At 38.0% G+C, this 17,718-nt stretch overlaps 1 long non-coding RNA gene across 1 annotated transcript; it reads left to right on the forward strand.

The window, feature by feature from the left end:
- The first annotated feature begins 4,136 nt into the window (after positions 1 to 4,136).
- Positions 4,137 to 5,096, forward strand: LOC149707926 (uncharacterized). The gene is made up of 4 exons (XR_016379967.1): positions 4,137 to 4,365; positions 4,442 to 4,654; positions 4,719 to 4,868; positions 4,946 to 5,096. It is a non-coding gene; the product is annotated as an uncharacterized LOC149707926 (long non-coding RNA).
- Positions 5,097 to 17,718: the final 12,622 nt, after the last annotated feature.

Below are 17,718 nucleotides of genomic sequence, written 5' to 3' on the forward strand. Positions count from 1 at the left end.
GATATTTTTGGGTCACGTGACAGATTTGAGTTGTTTCCACAACATCTATTTCACACTCTGAATTGGTATCTTTGTCCCCTTGTAGCTTAGATCGTACAAGAAGGGATATTTTCTATTTCTCAGTAATGTCTTCCTTATTAAAATCTTATCTCTTTTTTCTTCCGTTAGTTTAATTTTTCTTTCTTGGTGGTATGTTTCCAATAAGCCTTGGTCAACCACAAAAAAATGGCGGCTATCAATCGATCTCGCGTGTGCCTGCGCTCTCGAAATTTATGACGTTGTCAGTGGGATAATTTCATTGGCTGAGACACCGGCGTAACGCCGAACACGACCGAAAAAATAGAACACAACTTACGCCCGACAGAACGGTAATTCCGTCGGACTCGGCGTAAAGATTTTTCGGTCTAACCCCTTTCTGCCGGGTTTCCGTCGTGTTTTCCGTCGAGTGGGAATCTATCTTTACGCGTCGTTAATTGGTAACCCAATATGGGAGCAATTTGAATTTGCCGAACTTGAGGAAATTATGAGACAGAGAGATGATAAAATATTTGCTGAAGCTTTAAATAGAATGGCTGTGGGAAGTATGACTCAAAATGATATTGATTTCTTTTGTAGTCTGGAGGTAACGCCAGAGCGTGTACCCCCAAAAGAAGCGATACATCTTTTCGCCACTAAAGCTAGATTCCCACTCGACCGAAAAAACCCGGCGGAAATCACACAGCCAACGGTAGAAATTTTAACTTACGCCGGCGTCCGGCGGTAGACCGTTCACACTACGACTGAATTTTCAGTTTGGCGGTAGATATTTTTGGGTCACGTGACAGATTTGAGTTGTTTCCACAACATCTATTTCACACTCTGAATTGCTATCTTTGTCCCCTTGTCGCTTAGATCGTAAAATAAGGGATATTTTCTAACCTCCTCAGTAAAGTCTTCCTTATCTTATCTCTTTTTACTTTCGTAAGTTTAATTTTTCTTTCTTGGTGGTATGTTTCCAATAAGCCTTGGTCAACCACAAAAAAATGGCGGCTAACAATCGATCTCGCGTGTGCGTGCGGTCTTGAAATTTATGACGTTGTCAGTGGGATAATTTCATTGGCTGACACACCGGCGTAACGCCGAACACGACCGAAAAAATAGAACACAACTTACGCCCGACAGAACGGTAATTCCGTCGGACTCGGCGTAAAGATTTTTCGGTCGAACCCCTTTCTGCCGGGTTTCCGTCGTGTTTTCCGTCGAGTGGGAATCTAGCTTAACGCGGAAGTAAACCAATTCAATCAAAATAAGCTTTTAAACATGAATACGGAAAAGGCTGTTTCGGTTTCAGTAGATGTTGTCAATGGTGATCTTAGTAGTGAAGTTAAAAATAACATACTTTCCCAAGTTGAAAAGTTAGCAACGTCTGATACGTATGGTCTGCCCAAACAATTGACTCTTGCGTGTGGCGCGAGATATATGATGACCAACAATGTTGACACCTCTGACGGACTAACTAATGGCGCGACCGGTTGGTTAAGAAAGATAGAGTACGGCACAAATAGGCTCGGGGATAAAACCCCGTTCAGGGTATGGATGGAGTTTGACGATCCCAAAGTTGGGAAAATGTTGAGGCAAAAATGTCATGGTTTATATTTGAATAGTAATATTAACGCCTCGTGGACGCCTGTTGAAAAGGTCATCAAGTCGTTTAATAGAAAATGGAGACAAAATAATGCCTCAGTTTCTAGGAAACTGTTGTAACAACGTAATTACGCCTACAGATTACGCCTACAGATTACACCTACTACTGATAAGACTTAGTTCACGAGTTGACCGATAGGGGCGTGTTAGGGATCTCTAGAAAGAACCGTTAGAGATCACTCTGGAAAATGACGCGGAACTAGTTAGTTCTATTGTAATGCTTTAATGGATTTTAGCTAATAAAATAATTTATAATATTGGTATAACTTGAATACATATGTTCTATTATTCAACCGACATACACAATAGAAACAATTGCCTTTGGTTGTTTCTGAGGCCATTACGATACATAAAAGTCAGGGTGATACTTACTCGTCGGTAGTGGTTCATTGTAAGGCTACAAAAAATTTGAAAGAGCGCATTTATATGTGGCTTGTAGTAGAGCAAAAACCGCTTCCGGTTTATATATTGATGGAAAATTTAAAGTTCCTAATTCACCCAAAAACAACCTAGTAGAATTGGAACTTAAGAGGTTGCGAGACACAAAAAGCATCGAACTACCTTTCTTGCATGATCCCGTTTACATTTATGTACATAACGTGCAGTCTTTAAATGCTCATTTAGAAGATGTTTTAGCAGACAATGTAATAATGAAAAGTCAAATGTTATGTTTTGTTGAAACGTGGAAAAAAGAGACGGACGATTTTAGAGTGCCATCTTTTAAGGAAGTAGGTGGTATTTACTTGCCAAGTACGGCACGCAGGGTTGCTTTTGGTTCGTCCATATATTTAAGAGAGACGCCTGAAAACGAAGTTAAAGAGATAGATACTAGAGTTTTACGAAGCGACAGTCCTGTTAGAAATTCTCACGTGGAACGTTGCTGGTTAGATGTTTACATAGAAGGAGAACTTATATCTGTGGTATTGTTGTACAAATCTCCCTTAGCAAGTTTGAGAACTGTGTTTGAGGACTTTAACCCTTTGTTTGACATGAAATATGATTCTTCTATTCCAACCGTTGTGGTTGGAGATTTCAATATTAACTTTTTAAAGAGCCAAACGGCAGTGAGAATGTTCTTTGATTCATCTGGAATATCTCTTTTGCCGGGTCTAGAACAAAAGTATTCCACTGACTATCATTGTCAATTGGATTTGGCGTTTGGTAACCAACTTTTTCGAGACCGATACGAAGCATGTTATAGAGAGTCTTATTATTCTTACCACAAGGGTATTTGCATTTTTAAAAGAACATAGTTTGAAATGGAAAAATTTATTTAAAGCAAGGTGGAGCTCCAGTGCGCCCCTTATTGACGACCTTTCTATTGTACATTGGGTTTAGCTTGTTAGGGTAATTTTCAGATCCTCCCTAATGCATTAAGTCTCATTGTTACCTACCTACGGCAAGGTAAAATGATTATGTATATACAAGGTTAGGCATCATGGTAGGGGCGCCAATGGAGCCGCCTGTTGCTCTAAAGGGACACTATTGGCAAAAATTAAGTATTTTTATTCTGATTCCTTATGTTAAAATATGCCGCCTTGAATTTTTTCTGATTTTTGGAAGCGCTATTTATAGTATTATACAATATTTGAAGTTTTGTATCCAAAACATGCATTTGAATTCTGATAAAGCGACCTACACGCCAATCAGCGCCCGCGATTTATAAGAGTCAACCCCCAAACGTTTTCTCGGGCGAGTCTCATTTGCGTCGTCTGCATTAGGTTCAGAAATATGTATTCTACTTTTTGCACTCGAAAGAAAGACTCGTTTTCGATCGTCTAACGATAAGCGGATTAGGAACTTTAGTAATTAGCAGGTTTATGCTTTTATACGTTTCACTTAAACTCAAATTACTCTCCTAATCTTATTATATTAAAAATGTGGCGGGTCGTGTTTTGTTGTATATCTTGGAATGGGAAGATCTGTGTTCTTAGGTTATTGTTACTATTATTTTTTGTGATCTTCGAGATGGAAAAAATTAAAAACCCATCTTTTACACCTCAGCAGAGTCAAGCTGCAACACAATTACTGTCCTCCTCAAACTCTAGCAGACTACGGGCACCGCGGAGTCACTGGTAACGAGCCCACTCTAAAAAATACTTATTTCCCGCCCTTGGGAACTCAGCTTTTCCTGTTTGAAGCAGACAACATACCACTTAATATTTTCTAACCCTCACGGGATTGGCTGATTTGGCTCTATCCCTAAAGAGGTTTTTATTGGCCGGTAGGTAAGTGCGCTAAAATCGAGACCCATTGCTAAGCCTAACAAATTTTAAAAAATTTAATTTTCATTGAAAAAATTGTTTGAAAAATCAGAAAAAATTTGAGACTTCATATTTAATTAAAACGAACCAGGAAAAAATAAAACATGGCACTAAGATTTTCAGCTGAGAGTCTCCCTTTAAGGGTCTAAACTACGAGAAATAGGCTTGGGACCCTTGGCTAAGAAACCCACATATGGCTTGGGATCCTGTACTAAGAAACCTAGTTAAGGCTTGGGATCCTGTACTAAGAAACCTACTTAAGGCTTGGGATCCTGTACTAAGAGACCCACTTAAGGCTTGGGATCCTTGACTAAGAGACCCACTTAAGGCTTGGGATCCTTGACTATGAGACCCACTTAAGGCTTAGGATCCTTGACTAAAGAACCCACATCTGACTTCAAGATTTGAAAAAATAATGGTAAGTATCATTATTGGAATTGATGGTCATATAAGTTTGGTATTAATCCATTTAAAAATATGGTATATTTTATGAGCAACCTGGAGGATTGGCGTAGTTCATGAGTAGCCTAGAGGATTTGTGTAGTTAATGAATACCCTAGAGGTTATGCGTAGTTCATGAATACCCTAGAGGATATGCGTAGTTCATGAATACCCTAGAGGATTGGAGTGATTCATGAGTAACCCTACAGCATTGGTTTAGTTCATGGGTAACCATGGAGGACAAGGTCAACGAAATTCTAAACAAGGTATGTAATAGTGATAATTAGTTAATGAGGAGAATCGTTGAGGTGATTTATTGTGGTTTTTCAGAAAATACGTCGGCAAATATATCTCAAGGCTTATCCTTAGGCATAATAAAGGTGAAATACAACTCTGAAAACGTTAAAATGGTTGCGTGAGATGACTGAGATCTGGAGCGGCAACTGTGGGTTCATGTAAAGGCGAACCACTGAACAAAGTGTAAGTGTTGCATCAAGTTTCATAGGTTTGGTGAAGAATGGAGCAATTTTGTATAGCGTACTTTAAAAATGTTTTAGGTATGGCGAAGCGGAAATGGCTGAATAATCGGCGACAATTCAATAGTCCTAGTCGAAAATCCCCTCTTTTCGGCAAAACGCCGCCGAGGTGATTTTGAAAATGTTCCTGGCCGCGTTATCTGTCGTTGGTAACACTGCAGCGTCCTCAAAAGTTGGCCAACGCTCAAATCGGAAGTTGGAATTCACCGCAATTTATCGACTAGAACTATAGTTCTAGCACGTTCAATGTTATGGGAGCGGCAAGTAGAGCAATACAAGGGCGGGCTGCATAGCGGTCTAGCAGTGGAAATACAGAAAGGAGAAAAACTTCACGCCAAGAGGCAGAGTTTTCCTATTTTGTGGAACTGGAGTCGTCTTGGTCTGAAACGTACAGCGCCAATACACTTATGTAATAGTTTCGAAAAAACGAAACTTTATGAACTACGCCTCATCTACTAGGTTATTGCTTTCTTTCGGACGCTATCCACCAAACATTCATCCTTAAACAGTCTGAAGAAGTTTTTAATATTAATAGTCCTAATTTGATTGTGGTTTTTGCCCAAATGGGTTTTCCCAGATCCTTTTTTCCCACATGCGCTGTGGGTTTTTATGGTTCGAATTAGCTTGTATTATGACATGAATATTTGACATCCATTGCATCGTTCGATAATGCTATTAATAAATTTATTCGTGGATAGTTCAGACGTCCGAGTGAAAAATCAACTAATAATTTAAAAATACGTGTTTTAATATTAATAATTCAACTGTGATTATGGTTTTTTCCCAAATGGGTTTTCCCAGAACCTTTTTTCCCATATGCGCTGTGGGTTTTTATGGTTCGAACTAGCTTGTATTATGAAATGAATATTTGACATCCATTGCATCGATTGTTAATGCTATTAATAAATTTATTCGTGGATTCGTGGATAGCTCAGACGTCAGAGTGGAAAATCAATAATTTAAAAATAAGTGTTTTAATATTAATAATTCAACTGTGATTATGGTTTTTTCCCAAATGGGTTTTCCCAGAGCCTTTTTTCCCATATGCGCTGTGGGGTTTTATGGTTCGAATTTGCTTAATGTTAAATTATACTGAATGTTCCAATATATAATGTTAAATAACTATTCAATGTTGTATATAGATAGAAACGATGAAGTATTATAAATACTGTTCTGTTAATGGTTTTTCAAGAACCTTTTGTTCCCATATGTATTGTGGGTTTTATGGTTTTAATTAGGTTATATTTAACTTTTACTGTACAGTTTAATGTATTATGTTATTTATTGCTTTGTATATATTGAAGTATTGTTGAAGTGTTATAAATACTGTCTTCTGAGCCTAATGTAATATAATAAATACCGTCTTCTGAGCCTAATGTACTTTCAGAATGTTATGGTCTTGAATTAAATGAAAAGTAAATATAGTGAACGTTAAAATATATGACATCGTCCCTATATTATGTAAGATGAACCTCGTTCAGCCGTCGAAGGTAATTTAAGACAAGTAATGATGATAATATACATGTATGAAGTCGATAAGTTTTATAATAAAGGGATAATTAAGATGTTATCCCAATACATAGCAAATTCTGGAATTATTCGGCATTACGATTCTTTCAGTAGTTGTGTAGCTATAAAGCTCTGTTTCATATCAATATTCCAAGAAGATCTTTTGATATTAATATTTCAAATTTGGTGTTTACTTTTTAATTCAGCTTTACTTCATTTATATATAGTGTAAACGTAACTTTTAGCTTCGTTAGATAATATGGATGTTAATACTTCATCTCTCCATAAGGGTTGAAACGATTGGGTCTATGAGATAAGGTACCCTAGATTGTAACCAGAATTGACCTTGTTTCGTGTCCTCTTATAGGCGGTCTTAACGGTTCAATGTGAGCCGAAAGTTAAATACACATTTAAGTGATAGATATTAGGTCCTGATTAGAATAGACCTGTTCACATTAAGGGCCGCACATGAGAAGTTGCAATGTTTGGGGGCATGAGTTATAGCGCTTCTATGGAGTTAAACGTGTAAACTAAACTACGATGGACGTATGGGAGACCTTTTGAAATTTAATATTAAAATAAAATGCCTAGTATTTAAAACCGAGATAGTACAATTAAAATCATGTTAAGAAATAAAGTGTTTAAGTTCTAATGGAAACGGTGCATTGATATTAGTAGGCCGCTATAACTCACTAAGCCTTGGCGACGGTACGGGATCATCGCTTCATCGGCGGACATCGCCAATGCCGTGCCGTGCCCGGCCCCGAAAGCGCCGCGTATAACGCGCTCGTAAGCCTAAGCGCCCAATTTGGTCTGTAGAATATTATAAACTACCCCAATTTTACGTCTATCAATTGAATTCGATAAAATTTCACCTCGGAAGTTCAATTAATACTATTACAACAAGTAATACAACACTGTTTTATAAAAATAAACTCGAATGCGTAGCAAATAAGGCAAAAGGAATGGTTAAAAGTACTGCACTGCCCCCAAACATTCTTTCTACGCATGCTCACCTCTCGAAATTTTTCCCCCCTTTTCACCCCCGCTCTACCGGTGAAAAGGTCTATTATTGAGGATACGCAGGAAATTATTAAACCTTTACAAATGACCTTGGCAATTTCTCGCCAATTTGAACTATGTATTTCCGGTTTTTCTCATTGGCTGGTTGACCCATGGACGAAGTAATACTGGAGGACCAATGGCAGCCCAGTACTGCCCCATACAAAGCGACTTAACAACCAATGTTAAGCTTATTTCCCCCTTTCAGCCCCAAAATGGAGGGGGTTATGAAAAATACCGAGTCAAATCCCGGAAAAGGCTAGTGCCATCTAGACAAAATAAGACGTAAGATGCTTCCCTCTTTAGAACGTTGATTCCCCCACTATCCGGTTTGCTACTATCTGCCGGTAGAAGGCGAATTAACAAGTATTTTTCAACTTTCTCCCTCTGCCATCCGTTCTTCATTATTGGTTCGTCCATGGTGGACCTGTGTTTGGAAAGTAAATTCGTCTCGACTCGGAGAGGTTTATTTTGGTTTCCCAACTTGTAACTCTAGCACGATTGTTATGGGACAATCCGCCGGCTTGACTATATTAAGTCTCGCATTTTCAGGTTTATTCTAGTTATGAGACAGTCCGCTGGCTTCTCTGTATTAAGTGTCGCATTTTCAGTTTTAGTCTGGTTATGAGACAGTCCGCTGGTTTTACTATATCAAATCTCGCCTTTTCAGTTTGAGTTTGGTTATGAGACAGTCCGCCGGCTTGACTATATTAAGCCTCGCATTTTCAGTTTTAGTCTGTTTATGAGACTCCGCTGGTTTTACTATATCAAGTCTCGCATTTTCAGTTTTAGTATGATTATGAGACAGTCCGCTGGCTTCACTGTATTAAGTGTGGCGCGTTCAAGTTATACTCATGTTTTGAGACAGTGCGCCAGCTTTTCTATATTAAGTGTCGCTCATTCAAGTATTAGTCTTGTTATGAGTCAGTCCGCCGGCTTCTCTAAGTCTCGCACGTTTAACTAAACAAGAGTATAACTTGAACGCGCCACACTTAATACAAAGTAGCCGGCGGACTGTCTCAAAACCAGACTATAAGTGAAAATGCGAGACTTAATATAGTCAAGCCGGCGGACTGTCTCATAACCAGACAGAAACTGAAAATACGAGACTTAAAATAGAGAAACCGGCGGACTGTCTCATAACCAGACAGAAACTGAAAATACGAGACTTAAAATAGAGAAACCGGCGGACTGTCTCATAACCAGACTGAAACTGAAAATGCGAGACTTAATATAGAGAAGCCGGCGGACTGTCTCATAACCAGACTGAAACTGAAAATACGAGACTTAAAATAGAGAAACCGGCGGACTGTCTCATAACCAGACTGAAACTGAAAATGCGAGACTTAATATAGAGAAGCCGGCGGACTGTCTCATAACCAGACTGAAACTGAAAATACGAGACTTAAAATAGAGAAACCGGCGGACTGTCTCATAACCAGACTGAAACTGAAAATGCGAGACTTAATATAGAGAGGCCGGCGGACTGTCTCATAACCAGACAGAAACTGAAAATACGAGACTTAAAATAGAGAAACCGGCGGACTGTCTCATAACCAGACTGAAACTGAAAATGCGAGATTTAATATATCGTCATGAGACAGTCCGCCGGCTTCTCTACATTTCAGTATCTGATATCCATTATTAGTATTGTTATTAGATGTTGGTGTCATTTGTTTTTATTTTATTCCTTACTAGCTGTTGCCCGCGGCGTCGCTCGCGTGTAATAAGAACTTCCATCAAAATTACATAAAGAATGGGTAGATTTTACTGATGAGTAATATTTTTGTAGCACCCTAGGAGCGAAGGCACTCGGCCTTGCCCGTCAGCCCGTCGGGACATTTTTTATTACTTTTCACGCGGGCATTATTCCATAAAAAAAGGTTTTTTGTTAATTTCTGGCCGCCATTTAAAAAGATGGCAACAAAAAGAACCCGAAAGACCATTCAGCCCGTCTATAGGTTAAAGGAAACCTGTACTAAAATTTGCGAAATCGGTTGAAACGCGCGGACTTTGCTGCATAGAGAAGATTTTTTACATTTTTGGGCGCCATTTTTAAGATGGCGGCGGATTGGAAAAATCTTTCTTAGTACGCGCCTACTACTTATGAGTAACGTTCCTGCAAATTTTCAGCCTTCTAGGGCAAGCGGTCAGTCTGTCAGTCAGTCAGGACTTTGATTTATATAGATATAGATCTTAGTCCCTGACTTCCTTGGTTTTATATTGTAATGAGACATTCCCCTGGCTCTCCCAAAATAAGTCTATGACTTCCTTATTTCAGAACTATAATCAGACAGTCCAATAGTTATAATATATAAAGCTTCGCGCGTGCTAAATTTAGTCTTGTAATGGAACAATCTGTCGGCTGCTCTATTTTTGAGTTCCCAACGTCGTCGAGCTTGTTGGAATTTATCTGAATTTTATCTATATCATGTCAACGTTTGACTTCTTCAATTTGTCCCGTTTTTCATTCTAAATTTCTGTTATTTTATTTTAATGATAAAATTTTATGGAAATTTGTGGTTTCCTTTAATTCTCCATGGTGACAGATTACTAGCAGTCGATGGATAGCGCCATGCTCGTAAAGTGATCACGACTCCCACACTCTTCGTGAACGGCCCAAAGTGTAGGATTTCGGATGAAATAAAGGTTAAGAAAATCCAAATAATAACGAAAGTTATTCTCCACTAAAGTTCCACGATTCTGCTGATGTAAATTTGAACTACAAGCAAAACTTTCTTTAAAAATCCATTATATCTCAACAACTAACTGTAACATGTTAGTTTACCCAGATTTAAATATAAATTTAACTTTATAAGCATGATTTTACAATAATATCAAAGAAAATGTTAGGGATTATGGCTAATTTCATCTTTCCCTTATATTTAGATAAGCCTTCAAATCGTTTGAAAATATAACTCTTTGCATAGATAATAAACACAAGGATCGGAAGGTATGCCTTCCGTAGTGTATCTCTCTTTGCCGCGCTTGTGCGGGGGGGGGGGGTCGCACGCCAAACTTCTGCAGTTGACTTCCGCTTCTGCGCAGACGAGGTATGCCTGCTCGTTTTTCGCTCCGCCCCGTGGCACCCGTGTGGCCCTTAATCTAAACCGAGGCTTAGGAAGTTTTTCAATAATTACTGAAAACACAACATTATAAATTAACCTGACCTTTAAGGGGTATCCTTCTTTTGTTTCTAGTAAGTAGTTTATAGTCAGTTAAAGCCATAGTGCCAAGATATGCTCATATGATACTATAAGATGATAACCGATAGGCCTAAAAACTTTAAAGAATGCACGTGGGGAAATTTGTTTTTCAACACGTGCATTATTTATCCATGATTCTACGCTGTACGCATGCGCTGGTTTCCGGAAGTAGAACCTACCCAGTTTGTACAAAGCGCGGCAAGCTCTGCCCCGACCTTCTGATCCTGGTGTTTATTATCTATGCTCTTTGCTAGTGCTACTCTATATTATCGGAGATTAAATAGCAATAAACACTTTCGCTAAGTGCAGTCATTTGAAGCTATTTACCACTTTTCGAAAGTCGCCAAAAGTGCGGGAGTTCGGTCGAATGGGGCCTCAGAATTAACTTTTCGATCGAATGGTTTGGAACCAACCATTTACCAGTCACTATCGTGTCTATTCGACAGCCGATATCGTGTCCATTCCCCAGCCGATATCGTGTCCGTTCCCCAGCCGAGCGATATCATGTCCATTTCGCCAGCCAATATCGTGTCCATTCGCCAGCCGATATCGTGCCCATTTTCCCAGCCGATATCGTGTCCATTTTCCCAGCCAATATCGTGTCCATTTTCCCAGCCAATATCGTGTCCGTTCCCCAGCCGATATCGTTTCCGTTCCCCAGCCAATATCGTGTCCATTTTGTCAGCCGATATCGTGCCCATTTAGCCAGCTGATATCGTGTCCATTTTGCCAGCCGATATCGTGTCCATTCGCCAGCCGATATCCTGTCCATTTTGCCAGCCGATATCGTGTCCATTTCGCCAGCCAATATCGTGTCCATTCGCAAGCCGATTTTGCGTCTATTCACCTTGCGATTTCATAACCGTTTACCAGTTGATTTCGTGTCCATCCGATTGCCGATTTTCTGACCGTTTGCTTGCAAATTTCGTGTCCTCTAGACTACCAATTTCGTGTCCACTAGACTATCAATTTTGAGTCCATTCGCCTGCTGATTTTCTGACCGTTTGATTGAAAATTTCTTATCCATTCGCTTACCGATTTTGTATCCATTAAGTGTATTTTGCAATCAACCGTAGTAAACGTTGGGATAGCAAGACACTTATCTGGGCGGACATTTCGCACTGTAGGGTAGGGTCTAAAGTCACAAATCAGGCGATCCAAAAAACCGTTCAGCTAGTTAAAATTCGTACTGTCCCCGCGGTTGATTTTTGTTGCAGGGGAGGGGGTTCATCTTTTAATAGCCAGCATTGCTTTATAATCTCTAAAGCGTTAATTTTTTTATCTTAAATGCTTCAACTGTCTTTGATTATTAACTTTAGCTTGCAGACTTATAATTATTCAATCTTTTACATCAGATAGAAAATGCTGTTCAATTGGGCCTTTCTCATTCTGATGCTGGTCATGCTTAGCTACTGCGATGCAAAGGAGTACAGTAAGAAAATCGAACTAGAACTCGTTAGACAATCATTGATTTTGGCAAAACATAAATTTTTGTAGTCGATTACCATTAATTTCACAAGCAGGATTAATAAACTCTCCGAGTGATCTACGTTGTTCTGAACGTTTCTGTCCATGTGTCTGTCTGTTTTAACAATAGTCACAGTTTTCGTATTAATCTAACTAGTACGACTCGGCATAAACTCTCCTCAAACCAGTGATTAGCCGATTATTTATAGAAAAAAGTTGTGGGTACAATAAATTTTAGCACATAACTTCAGTGGATAATTCTGGAATACATATAAAGATAAAATAACGTGGATAATACCGATCTTTACTTGCTAGCAATAGTTTTTTTAAGTTCCAACGTTCTGACAGGATAGGGTAGGTCTTTGGAGACCTAAATGCAAACTCTCGACTCGGAGAGGTATTATTTTGGCTTACTCAACTTGTTTTTCTATTATTTTATCTAACGCAGAGTGTGAAGAAGACGAGAATAAACTCTGTAAACAGAAGATGAAATGTCCGGGGGTAACTAAGCCGGATTGCATCAATAATGTCTTTGGGAAGCCCAAGTGCATTTGTGTGTGCTTAGAACGTGATGAATGCTAGGGGTTCAAGTGCAGAAAGAAAGGTCTAATTTACCCCTATTGTTTTAAATGGCCCTCGAGTGATGTGAAATTTATAGGTTACTCTTCATCTCATGGAAATTGCTTATGTATAGACCACAAAATAACTTATGGGAAATAACTAAATGATAACTCTTGCACTGTATGATACGAATTATATGCTAACAGACAGAGTGCACATTATTTGTAATAATAATATTGTTTTTGACTTGATTGAAGTTTGGTTAACTCGCACTCTTTGTATAATTCATGTATCTTCCTATATAATAAAATGTCACCTGGTTAAAATCATCCACTGAATCTTCTAGAAATTATAACTTGCGCCACGTCGTCGCATTCGTATAAACCTCGAAATTCGAATTGTTTTACAAAAATAGTCTCGTAAAAAATAATGGAAGAATAATATAATATTTCAAATAATTCTTTATGATCTGTTAACATTTAAGAGCTATTGCAGTCGACGAATCAAAGACATAAACTTTAAAAAAACCCATGACTTACAAGAGTCGTTAAAGGGATGGTGAAACAGTATCTAATTATTTATCAAGAAGACATTTTAGAAGATATTATCAAAATATCATAATGTTTAATTATGTAGTTTCCAAGATTAAATTCGTTTCAATTACTGTTCCGAAGAAAGCCATTTTAAGATGACAGTGTTAAATAGAGTTTAGATCACTTTCATTGATAGTTAAGGCAAAATAATAATTACTTTCTTCAATATCCTTTTAAACTTGACAGTCTTGACTGCACTGTCTTGTCATCTTGTCAAATATATTTTCTCTGGCCCCGGTATTTAAATCAAAAAGGATCCTTTAAAAACGTACGTCGACATAAACATTGCCAACACTATAAGTTCCTCCTACTAACCAACGACAAACTCTCGCCGAAACTGTTCATTGTCATCGCTTCTCTTGGCTGGTAAGTACAACCACAAGACTCGGCTTGAGGCGCAATTCGTATTTTAAAAGTGTATTGCAAAAATCTCTGTTTATATCATTTTAACTTCGATGTCTGAGAGTTATAACTTATTTCTCTACAAGTCATAAAACTTTGATTATTGGCTTTAGTTTGTAAACTTACAATTATTCAATTTCTTACATCAGTGGTGGTAAAAATCATGACTTCAATCTTGTTTTTGTAAATAACGCTTTTCAACTTGACAATAAAAGGCCGAGAAGCGATAAATACATGATATATGCTTTGCAAACCATTGCCTTTATGATGACGTCATTATTGGTGGGTAACTGGTTCACTACAAACAGCAGAGAGATTTAACAGCCTCATTGGTACCTTACATTACACCCTGAGTAACCATGGAATTGACAAATGGCGCAATGTTCACCAGGCTGTTTATGATTTCGATACACTATTCCATCAACTTCAGATGAGAGTTTGACTCCGTTTTTCTGTTGGCCTATTTTTGATCTACTGTAACACACTACAGAGCGAGGGGAAGATGCCAGACATTGGTTATTTCTGGACAAATCTCGACCCTATTTGATATTATTTTATTTTCAACATCTCAATCACCTCCATAACGAACACAAATCTAGATTAGATTAAAATTAATAATTAAATATGATTTTTCCACCGCCGAAGAGAAAAGCTCATCGAGTTTAGTGACTCCAGAGTCTGATTGGTCTAAAGAAGTTATTCAAGAGTGTCCCAAAAATCAAGAACAAATCTCACTTGGGCTCTTATAAGAAATAACTGGCGAAATAATATACCAACACTACACCCCTCATTGTCTGGACAACTACAGTCTAAGGGGAGTATAGTTCACGTACTGAAAGTGATTGATGTTCCAGACGGAGCCTCCGAAATGAACTAGGCCCATGCATGTCAAATTTTATGTGGGAATAAATATCCAGTTTGTTAAGGAAAATATTTTCACCATATATGTGTACGAGATGGCGCTTATACTACCGTTGTGACAGGGGTCTTCCTTAAATTATCGTTGATATTTTAGGGGTCAGTCATAAAATTTTCGCAATATAGAAAAGTTTCATCCTAAAATTGCTTGTGTCCCATTCGATCGAATCCCAATCGACCGAACGCGTTTCACATTCAACCGAAAACAGCCCAAATGTGCGGTTTGGGGAAAATATATATCAAAATTTAAAAAGCAAACGTTTTCACTTTTTTTAAGTCTTTTTTTTTTCCCTACAGTTTTCGTTGTATATATATATTGATGTTTGAAATGTAAAATTTAACTTTAAGAGTGACTGATAACTGAGAGAATTGCTAATAAAGGCGGCTTTCTTTATATTAATAATGGCTACTTGTTTCAATTGAATAAGAAAAAGGATAAAACTAGTTACTATAATTGTAGAAATCCCTCCTGTAAGGTTCGAATAATAGAAGTAACCTAACCTAACCAAACCTAACCTAAACCTAAACCTAAACCTAACCCTAACCTAACCTAACCAAACCTGACCAAACCAAACCAAACCTAACCTAACCTAACCTAACCAAACCTGATCAAACCAAACCAAAACCTAACCAAACCTAACCTAACCAAACCTGACCAAACCAAACCTAACCTAATCTAACCTGACCAAACCAAACCTAAACCTAACCAAACCAAACCAAACCAAACCTAACCTAACCTAACCTAACCTAACCTATCCTAACCTAACCTAACCTAACATAACCAAACCTGACCAAACCAAACCTAACCTAAACCTAACCTAACCTAACCAATCCTAACCAAACCTAACCTAACCTAAACTTAATCTAACCTAACCAAACCTGACCAAACCAAACCTAACCTAACCTAACCTAACCTAACCTAAACCTAACCTAACCTAACCAAACCTGACCAAACCAAACCTAACCTAAACCTAACCAAACCTAACCTAACCTAACCTAACCTAACCTAATCAAACCTAACCTAACCTAACCAAACCTAACCTAACCTAACCTAACCTAACCTAACCTAACCTAACCTAACCTACCCTAACCTAACCTAACCTGACCAAACCAAACCAAACCTAACCTAAACCTAACCAAACCTAACCAAACCTGACCAAACCAAACCTAAACCTAACCAAACCAAACCAAACCTAACCTAACCTAACCTAACCTAAACCTAACCTTACCTAACCAAACCTGACCAAACCTGACCAAACCAAACCTAACCTAACCTAAACCTAACCTAACCAAACCTGACCAAACCAAACCAAACCAAACCTAACCTAACCAAACCTAACATAACAGTAATGTTTTGGAAAAGGCATATTATTTGAGAAGTCAATGAAGCTAAACATGAACATTTCGGAAAAGACGTACCATAGTAAAATGATTTGTAAAATATTACTAACCTAACATAACGAACCCAAACCTAACCTAACATAACAGTAAAGTTTTGAAAAAGGCATAATATTTGAGAAGTCAATGAAGGTATAAAACATCAATATTTTGAAAAAGGCGTAACATTGTTAAATGATTTATAAAATATTACTAACCTAACTTAACCAAACCAAACCTAACCAAATATAACAGTAATGTTTTGGAAAAGGCATATTATTTGAGAAGTCAATGAAGCTAAACATAAATATTTTAGAAAAGGCGTAGAATAGTTAAATGATTTATAAAATATTATTAGCCTAACCTAACCTAACCTAACTTACAATTTCCTTCTCTGGGTTTGAACCCGAGCCTCTGAATTAAAAGCCTGATATTCTACCATGCTGCTGCGGTGATTCGAAATCCTCACAGACATTTAATTAACTAATTCTTTCAAATAAATTCCCATTCAGCAGAAACCCGCCATTGGGCTGGAAATTTAAATATATTCTCCATAAAAAACCAAAAAGCGGTTTCGGTCGAATGGGATTCGGTCCAATGGGATAATACCCTAAAATTAACGTAAATTTCTTTGGGGACTATTCACTTTTTATTGAATCTTTCGGTTAGATTGTATTGATGACAACAAAATAAATTATTTCAATTAAAATATAATTCAGTAAGAGTAATAAAAACGCATACTTACAATCCGCGACCTTGGCTCAAATACCCAAGCAGTCGACAGGGTCACGGGGTTGAACTTTGTTTATTTTACGGTAATATAAGCGCCCCCAAGCGTAAAACCACGGCGAACTAAATTGGTTAAAAAAATATTCTCGCTACGCGACACGCATGGGCCTAGTTCATCTCGGAGGCTCCGTTCCAAACATTTCCATAAATTTCGTATAAATTCAAAAAATTCATCTCGTAAACAATACATCAAGAATGAAATAAAATGAAATATCAGGTATTATGTTTTGATGTTCACTTGACATTTCTTTTCGATCTACCTAGGTTTTACGTACAAACAAAAACCAGAACTCACTTCCTACAAGACTCCTTAAAGGTACCGTGAATGACTTTTAAATTATTATTCAATGCTGTTCCATCATTCCGTGAAAAAACTAATTGTGTGGGAAAACTGGGTGATTCTTGCGTTTTCGTTTTTATTCAAAATGACCGCAGTCTTAAAAATGAAGTTATTCCTAGCCATGACTTGGAATCATAAACGTGTGGAGAAATTTCAGGTCAGTTCTGAATTTAGTTTTCGAATATTTAAATTCGTCACTGTTCCTTTAAACCGTACTTCTCACTGTCTAGTGATGTCTATCCCCTCCCCCTTTTTTAATTGAAAATGAATCACGTAAAAACGCGAGACGGCGAAGCCATTGCCAACTGTACAAGATCCTCAACTGATTAACGATAAATTTTCTTGTCATTGTCTAGTGATGTATACAAAAGTAGTAGGGACTATCCAAATACGCATGGATCCAAGATGGCCGCCACCCCAAGATGGCTGCCCTCTCCCCATCCACCAAACTTCCACCCAAAGATTAAGCTAAACTCCTACCTGACCAGCCCTACCTTCCAGCATGCTATGACTCTTTAGAGGGGTTTTACCCATTTTTCCCCCAAAACAAGCTCGGCTTAACCCTCGGAG

The sequence above is a fragment of the Phalangium opilio genome, unplaced genomic scaffold (genome assembly GCF_054372755.1).
Source record: "Phalangium opilio isolate 3A_F unplaced genomic scaffold, DU_Popi_V2 ptg000013l_1, whole genome shotgun sequence".
In the NCBI taxonomy this organism is placed as follows: Eukaryota; Metazoa; Arthropoda; class Arachnida; order Opiliones; family Phalangiidae; genus Phalangium; species Phalangium opilio.